The sequence below is a fragment of the Pan paniscus genome, chromosome 21 (assembly GCF_029289425.2).
Source record: "Pan paniscus chromosome 21, NHGRI_mPanPan1-v2.0_pri, whole genome shotgun sequence".
Taxonomy (NCBI): Eukaryota; Metazoa; Chordata; class Mammalia; order Primates; family Hominidae; genus Pan; species Pan paniscus.
Window position 1 is genome coordinate 7,122,746 of NC_073270.2, and position 9,535 is coordinate 7,132,280.

Genomic DNA, 9,535 nt, shown 5'->3' on the forward strand with positions numbered 1-9,535 from the left:
CATGACGTTGATATAACTCCATGAAATAAAGAGTAGTGAATCAAAATGGGAACACCCACTGTCAAAGATGCAGCCTGTGAAGTGTGATGACGAATTCTTGAATGAGAAAGCATGTAGACAGAAGTATTTCTATGGCAGGATATTTACAGCGCTACTTTCAATGAAGTGCTTCTGTAAACATTTGAAATGAGATGCACTGCAGAGATTAAATGAAGGCTTCATATCATACTTTTCTATATCAGGTGGGTGGAGTGACAAGTGTTAAAAAACAAAACAAAAGAATCAAACACTGTGACACCATCATCTCCCAAAAGGAGATTTTATTAAGGAAAAAAAATCATATGGTGGGGTTCAAATGAAGACAAGGAGAAAAGAATGTAGTTCTAATCAATGTTTTCCATTTTGAGCACGCAAAGAGTTCACTTGAGAAGTCCAGGGATAAAATATTACAGATATCAATTGTAATGTGTTGATTTTCCAACAGACAAACAGCCATTTACTTTTAACCACTCAATATTTCAACTCTTTATTTATTCAACTCTTTGTGTAACTCAACTCTTAATGTATTCAACTCTTCATGTAACTCTACGTCACAAAACTTATACAATTCCTTTATCTCTTCCTCTTTTTCTAAAGAAAAATGTCAAAAATACTGCTGAATATACTCCACACTGAACACACCAATTTTGAAAAGTTTTGTATCTTACCATTTACATTCCGTACCAACAAACCATAACCCAATGTCTACATTTCCCAGCCAGAAGATTTAGAATCCATGCTTGAGCCAGAGCCTCCATTAAAATCATTGCCTGATGCTGATTCCCAACCAATTGCTGCACCAGAATTAGAACCACTGTAAGAGTTATTTCTAGAACCAAAGACCTGGTTTGGCTCCCTTTACATGTTGCCTTGACTTTGGTTATTACCTGATGGGCCTGACTGGTTCTGCTGGCTGGCTAACATGCTCATCCTACCCCAACTGCTCTGCAGCGCTGCCTGGGCTGCAGCCATCATGGCTGGATTAATGCTGAGCACATCAAAATTCATCTACCACCTATATTGGTACCTTGATTGTTTTCCAAGCCAGATCCACCCCTCTACTGTTACCAAATCCACTCAGATTCCCAAATCTTCCACTTCTTTCTATCTATTGCTATTGTGTGATTAGATTTGGCACTGGATATATGTATGCTGAGTCCTTTAATGATCAAGTCCTCTCCACAAAGAGATTGGGCAATCTGATCAACTGCAAATGTAACAAAGGCAAAGTCCCTGAATGGCTCGGGGATGAAGACATCCACCACTTCTTTGTACTGACAGAAAAACTGCCATAGCTCATCTGCAGTCATGTCCTCTGTACAGCGCCCCACAAACACTTCTCTGCTTCTCAAAGGCTCATCTGGGCTTTGCTTAGAGTTGGGAAATTTACAGTCATACCATTATCCATCTATCATATGTCACTGTGACATTACTTTCATGTGTGTTTCATACTCCATAAAATGAACAAAGCCAAACCCCTTTGACCAGTTTTAATATCTATCTTGACTTGGACTTCTCCAAAGGTACTAAAATATTCTTTCAGATCCTGTTTCCATAGGAGGAAAAACAAACTGAGAGCAAAAACTCACTAATTACCAACGCTATTAAATAAGATATTTTCTGGACTGCTCTTCACTTTCACTGCCGTCTCACCCATTTTTCTTTTGTTATCTTTGGGACAGTTGACAACATATACCAGATTTCCACAGTCAGCATCAGGGCATGCAGAATTCCTTCTACCAGCTGGATACCTCTCATACATTGAGACACTGGATTCTTGTAGTGAAGTCCACATGCCCCTGGAAACTGGGCTGTAACTGTGGACAGCAGCACCACCCCATTGTCTTCTGATGATATTTCAACGAGCTCCTTATTCTCAACTTCACTTACCCTAGTGTATTCAGACATCTTTTATTTCTCTACTTAGGCCACTGCTAGAAAGCCCAACAGGGACACTGAAGCAGTGACAGATCCAAGCACAGCTTAGTTTATTCTCCTTGATAATCATTTTTATTGTTCTTCCTGGGACTCATTCAAGACTTTCTAGAATTCATATTAACTCATGGCCAAACATGAAAATAAGTTGTAACAAGGGGGTACGTAATGTAGAACATTTGGAAGAGCTGTCTCTTGGTTCTTGCCAGCCACGTTCCTTTGGATGTTTAGCTTGTTAGCAGTGATCATCATGGCCAATTACTTGATCTGCATCATCATCCTACATAAGCAATTGTTATGTCTTCAGTGATGACCTGAGAGGAAAATACACTCCAATGGCATGGTAAATGCCCTTTCTGCAGGAGGGACAAGTAAGAAAGACTCAGGATGCTGCAATTCAGGAGGCTGAGCTCTAACCCTTAGCCCCTAAACCCACTGTCTATGAGAAGCCATGCTGAAATTTAGACAGCAGCACATCACAGACCTGCACAGGCATTGAGCTGGCAGGGCATTGCTCAATGATGGTAGGTGCAGTGTTTACAGAAATGTGTAATGTGAAGTGCTAGTGCACAAGAAGGGCCCTATGGTTAAATGTGTTTGAAAAATGCTGCATACTATATCCATTGGCCACACTTTTAAACAACCAGATCTTGCACAAACTCAGAGCACAAACTCACTAATTACTGTGAGGATGGCACCAAACCATTTATGAGGGATCAGTCGTCATGACACATCTCCCATCAGGCCCCACCTCCAGCACTGGGGATTACATTTCAACATAAGATTTGGAGGGAACAAATGTCCAAACCATGGCACTTTGGCTATTTGGGATCCATATAAATTTAAGGATTGTTTGTTTCTATTTCTGCCCTTGGGATTTTGATAGGGATTGCACTAAATCTGTAGATAGCTTAGGGTAATATGGACATTTTTAACAATATTAAGTCTTTTAATCAATGAACATGAGATATCTGTTTATTTGTGTCTTTTAAAACTTTGTCAAGGTTTTGTAATTTTCAGTATACAAGTCTTCTGCCTGCTTAAGTTAATTCTTAGATATTCCATTTTGTTGCTAATGTAAATGAGATTGTTTTCCTAATTTTCTTTTTAGATATTTCACTGTTGGTGTATGGAAATGCCACTAATTTTTGTATGTTGATTTTGTACCCTGCAACTTTACTGAATTTGCTTATTGGTTGTTCCAACAGTTTTTTTTTTTTTTTTGGTGTAGAGTGTTTAGAGTTTTCTATGTATATGATCATGTCATCTTTAAACAGAGATAATTTTATTTCTTCTTTTCTGATTTGTATGCCTTTTTATTTTATTTTCTTGCCTGATTGCTCCAGCCAGGACTTCCAATACTATGTTGAATAGCAGTGGCAAGAGTGGGCATCCTTATCTTGCTCTGGATCTTAGAGGAAAAGCTTGTTTTCCCCAGTGATTATGACTTTAACTGTAGGTTTTTCATATATAGTTTTTATTGTGTTAAGGAAAGCTCCTTCTGTACCTATTTGGTTGAGAGTCTTTACCATGAAAAGATGTTGAATTTTGTCAAATGCGTTTTGTGCATCTATTAAGGTGATGATGAGGTTTTTGTCTTTCATTTTGTTAACATGGTGTGTCACACTGAATGAGTTTCATGTTAAACCAGCTTTGCATCCCAGGAATGGATCCCACTTCATTGTAGTGTGTGATCCTTTTAATGTGCTGTTAAATTCAGTTTGCTAGCAGCTTATTAAATATTTTTACATGTATATTCACCAGGGATAGTGGCCTGCAGTTTTCTTTTCTTGTATCGTTGTTGTTGTTGCTGTTGTTTTTTTCTGGCTTTGGAATCAGGGTGATGTTGTTCTTATAAAATGAGTTTGGGAGTGTTCCATCTTCTATTTTTGGAATAGTTTAAGATGGTTAGTATTAGCTATTTTTAAAATGTTTGATAGAACTCATTTATGAAACCATCTTGTCCTGGGCTTTTCTTTGTTTTTGATGACTGATTCAATCTCCTTGCTTGTTATTGGTCAATTTGTCTTTCTAGTTCTCGATTCAGTCTTGATAGCTTGTGTGCTTTTAAGAATTAATGCATTTCTTCTAGGTTATCCAATTTGTTGGTGTATAATTGTGCACAGTAGTCTCTGTGATTCTTTTTGTTTTTGTGTCATCTATTGTAATGTCTCCTTTTTAAAAAACTTCTGATTGTATTTAAGTCTTCTCTTTCTGTTTTGTATTAGGCTAGCAAAGGGTTGGATAATTTCATCTTCTCAAATAAAACCAATTCTTAATTTTTTCCTATTTTTTGCTTATTTTTGCTTCAATCTTTATTATTTCCTTCCATCTGCTAACTTTGAGTTTAGTTTGTTTTTCTACTTTTAGTTCCTTGAGTTGTAAAGTTAAGTTGTTTAATTGAGATATTTCTTCTTTTTTAAGGTAGGCATTTAACACTATAAGATTTTGTCTTAATGCTGCCTTTGCTGCATACCATACACTTTGGTAAGATGTGTTTTGTCTTCATTTTTTTCACGGTAATTTTAAAATTTCTGTTTGCTTTATTCTTTTATTCAATGGTTGTTCAAGTGTGTGGGGTTTAGTTTTCATGTTTTTGTGTGAATTTCCTTGTTTTCTTGATATTATTGATTTCTAGTTTCATTCCACTGTGGTCTGCAAGATACTTGATATAATTAAAATCTTCTTAAATTTTTAAAGACTTGTTTTATGACACAACGTATGGCCTATTCTGGAGAATATTCTGTGTGCCCCTGAAAATAATATGCATTCTGCTGCTATTGGGTGGAAAATTCTGTCTATGTCTATTGTCCATTTGATTCATAGTGTTACTCAAGTCAGTGGTTTCCTTATTGTTTTTCAGCCTAGATGTTCTATCCATTATTGAAAGTGGAGTATTGAAGTCTTCAATTATTATTGTATTGTTGTCAATTTCTTCCTTCAGATATACCAATATTTGTTTTATATATTTAGTTGCTCTGATGTTAGGTGCATATATATTTACAATTATATCTTCCTCTTGAATTGACTTTTTTATCATTATATAATGATCTTTGCCAATTTTTGACTTAAAATCTTTTGTCTAAGTATAGCTCTCCCTGCTTTCTTTTGGTTGCCATTTGTATAGAATATCTTTTTCTATCCCTTTCAGGCTATGTGTGTCCTCACATTTAAAGTGAATCGTTTATAGACACTAAGTCACTGGATCATGTTTTTTAATCCACTCAGCAACTCTATGCCTTTACATTGGAGAATTTAATCCATTTACATTTAAAGTGATTGTTGATATGTAAGAACTTACAATTTTGTTAATTGCGGTCTGTTTTGCAGTTCTTTTGTACCTTTCTCTCTTTTGTTATCTCCTTTTGTTGTCTGATTTTTTTTTTTTTTTGTAGCAGTTTGGTTTGTTTCCTTTCTGTTTGTCTTTTTGTGTATCTATTATAGACTTTTCTTTTGTGGTTAACATGGGGCTTATGTAATTCTTCTTGTAGTTATAAGCATCTATTTTAATTTGATAACAACTCAAGTTCAATTGCATACAAAAATTCTGCACTTTATCCCCTTCCACACATACACTTTGTGTTCTTGAAGTCAGAATTTTTATATTATGAGTCTGTTCACAATTTTTTAAAAAATGTGTTTTTTAATCAACACAAAATTGTACATATTTATGGAATACATAGTGATATTTTAATATATGCAGTGTATAGTGATCAAATCAGGGTAATTAGCATATTCGTCACCTCAAACATTTATCATTTGTGTTGAGAACATTCAAAATCCTCTCTTCTAGATATTTGAAAATGTATAATAAATTATTGTTAGCTGTAGTCACCCCACAGTGCTATAAAACACTGGAACTTGTTCCTGCTATCTAGCTGCAAATTTTGTATAATTTAATAGATCCCTACCTATTCCTCTCATTCATCTCAGCCCCTAGTAACTACTATTCTACTCTCCACTTCTATGAGATCAACATTTTTAGCTTCTAAATAACAGTGAGAACATACGTTACCAAATTTTTCTGTTTATAGTTGCTTTTTTTTTTTTTGAGATGGAGTCTCACTTTGTCGCCCAGGCTGGAGTACAGTGGCGCGATCTCGGCTCACTGCAAGCTCCACCTCCAGGGTTCACGCCATTCTCCTGCCTCAGCCTCCCAAGTTGCTGGGACTACAGGTGCCCGCCACCATGCCTGGCTAATTTTTTGTATTTTTAGTAGAGACGGGGTTTCACCGTGTTAGCCAGGATGGTCTCGATCTCCTGACCTCGTGATCCACCCGCCTTGGCCTCCCAAAGTGCTGGAATTACAGGCATGAGCCACCGCGTCTGGCCTATAGTTACTCTTAATACTTTTGTCTTTTAACTGTTACGTTAGGCTTATAGGTACTTTGCATACCACCATTACAATGTATATTATTCTGTATTTGACTTCATTTTTACTTTTACTGGTGTAATTTATACTTTTATATGATTTCACATTGTTGTTTAGTGTGTTTTCAATTCCATTTGAAGAACTCCCTTTGGCATTTCTTTTAAGGAAGGTCTAGTGGTAACAAACCATCCAGGTTTTTTTTGGTCCTGGCAAGACTTAATGTCTCCTACATTTTTAAAAGATAGCTTTGCAGAGTAAAATATTCTATGTTGGCAATTATTTTTCCTCTTTTTTTTTGGACAAAGAAGAGGAATATATATTATTATTTCTCGATTCCTCCTCACTTAAGGATTAGGTTGTTATTTGTAGTGTGTACATGGCTCCAGAATATTTTTCTTCTTACAGAATGTTCAACATTACAGCTTGCTCCCTCTGTAATTGGAATATATAATGTTACTGTCTTCTTGTCTGTAAGTTTTATGTTGAGAAATCTGCTAATCTTGGTATAGATCTTTTTGTATTAAACCTATTTGGAGTCCTATATACTTCTTGAGTCTGAATGTCTGTTTCCTTTCCCAGATTTGTAAAGTTTTCTATTGTTTCTTTAAATATACTTTCTTGCACTTTCTTTTTTGGTAACTCCTATAATATGTATATTGGTTCACTTCACAAGATGTATATTGTTTCCATAAATCTCATAGTCTTTTTCACTCTTTTCATTGTTTCAATATTTTCTCCCCTAATTGAATAATTTCAGATGATCTCTCTTCCAGTTCATGGATTCCTTCATCTGCTTGATCCAGTCTGCTACTGTAGCTCTCCATTGCATTTTTAGTTCAGCCATTGTATTCTTTAGCCTCTATCATTTCTAGTTTTAAAAAATGTTTTCTATTTCTTTGTTGAATTTCTCATTTTGTTATTGCCTTGTTTTCCTAATTATTTTTTGTTAAATTTGTTTATCTATGTTCTCTCGGGCTCACGGAGCTTCTTTAGAACAATTATTTTGAATTTTTTGTTGCACAATTCATGGATTTTCCTTTCTTTGGGGTCAGGCACTGGAAGTTAATATTTTTGTTGGTGTTGTTTTCCTGATTTTTCTTGTTTCTTTTATGCTTTCATTGGTATTTGTACATTTAAATAAATAATCACCTCTTCTAGACTTATGGACTGGCATTGGTAAGGAAAGGCTTGCACTTGCAGGGGAGAGGGAGCATGGGATTCCTGGAACTGGGCATGGGAAGGCATGCTGGAGTGTGCTATGGTACACCAGATCCAGTGGTGCATGGTGTTCCAATTTGGAGGTATGCAGAAGCTCTGTGTCCAAGGGAACTTGGTGGTTGGTGTCTCAGGTAGCAGGGGTCTGTGATATGGGAAACTTTGTAGTCCTTGGCATCAAAAGCTTCAAGGGAGTCAACAGTGATTGTAAAGGCTGTTGGAGTCCTCAGTAGTGCCTCTTGTTACAGTGGCAAGCACATGTAGGAGGGTCAGGGTAGGTGGTGGCATGGGCCAGTGTTGGTGGTTGTGTGCTGGTTTTGGGGTATGGGGCCAGTGGCATGTGTATGCTCAGCTGTGGAGGCTGGCTGCAACCACATATGTGGTGGTGGGGACTGGCAGTGGCGATTGAGGTTGGCTACATATGCACACAAGGTGGTTGCATTGAATCTCAGGACTGGGGTGACCATGGCCACACTGGCTGGAATGGCTCCAGTGGTGGGACGTAGGGAACTGCAGCTGAGGCAGTCATGGTCTTCAGTGGCAAAAACTGCACTGCCCTCATCAGCAAAAGCTGTGGGATGTCTGTGGCTGCTATGATGGCTATTGGTTTCTTTGGCAGTATTGGGACAACAGGCCTCTGGGGACCGCCATGGCTTCCGTGTGTGGGTAATACTGATAGTACCACCCTTCTTTGTTTCTAGCCATCTCCAGATATCTTGGTACACTGATCTCAGAAATCTGAGTGGAGTGAAACCAAAGTAAGTTTTTTAGGAAGTACCTTGAAAGACTGGGGAAGCTGATTCCTTATCTTGCTTGTTTTTTTTCTCATGAGAGAAATTCATGGGTTGAAGAGATCTCTTTTGCTACTTGGCTGTCCTTCCCTGGGGGATGGGCTGATGTAGGAAAAATGAAACTGTTCCTCTTACCTTTTTTGTGTGGTTACTCAATTTTTTTTTTTCTCCAGTGTGCTGCTGTAGCTTTTTAACTGCACTCTTGAACTCTCCCAGAGCTATTTTTTGTTCAGGGATACCTGCCTTAATTGTTATTTTTTGGGGATGTTGAAGGCTAGAATCTCCTACTCCACAATCTTACTGATGTCCTCCAAAGATTTGTTATTTTAAGCTGTTAAATTTTGGGGTAATTTGATACATAGGAATTGACAATACTATATGATTAAGTACTCTTGTCATACAGTCTGCTAATAAGGACAATTTTCTTTTCCTTCCTTCCTTCCTTCCCTCCCTCCCTTTCCTTCCTTTCCTTTCCTTCCTCCATGTTTCCTTCCTCCCTTTCCTCCCTCTTTCCTTCCTTCCTTTCTTTCCTCCTTTCTTTCCTCTTCTCTTTCTTTCCTTCCTTCCTCCCTCCCTTCCCCTCCCTCTTCCTTCCTTTTTTCTTTCCTCCCTCTTTCCTCCCTTTCTTTCCTGTTTCCTCCCTCTCTCTTTCCTCCCTCTCTCTTTTTTTCTCTTTCCTTTCCTTTCTCCCTTTCTCCTTCCCTCCCTCCTCCTTTCCTCTTTCTTTCCTCCCTGTCTTTCCTCCTCTTTCTCTTTCTTTCCTTCCTTCCTCCCTTCCTCCCTCTTTCCCTCCCTCTTCCTTCCTTCCTCCCTCTTTCTTTCCTCCCTTTCTTTCCTCCCTCTCTTTCCTCCCTCTTTCTTTCCTGCCTTTCTTCCCTCCCTCTTTCTTTCCTCCGTTTCTCTTTTTTCTCTTTCCTTTCCTTTCTTTTCTCCTTCCTTCCTTCCTCCCTCCTTCTTTCCTCTCCTTTCTTTCTTTCATCCCTCTTTCTTTTGCTAAGGACCTCTGCATACAGTGTGCAGTTTGTTCAATACTTACACTTTTAATTTCTTTTTCTGTACAAGGTTGGACAGAAACTGTGATAGTAGCTCACTTGATTTGGTTTTGATTTTAGAGGAAATGTTTCCCAGCATATCACCTTTAAGTATAATGTTTGCTGCAGATTTTGGGGAGATTCTAATCAGT

At 37.7% G+C, this 9,535-nt stretch overlaps 1 pseudogene; it reads right to left on the minus strand.

Annotated features, from left to right (window-relative positions):
• Window positions 1-744: 744 nt before the first annotated feature.
• Window positions 745-1,962, minus strand: LOC100980082 (TAR DNA-binding protein 43-like; annotated as a pseudogene).
• Window positions 1,963-9,535: the final 7,573 nt, after the last annotated feature.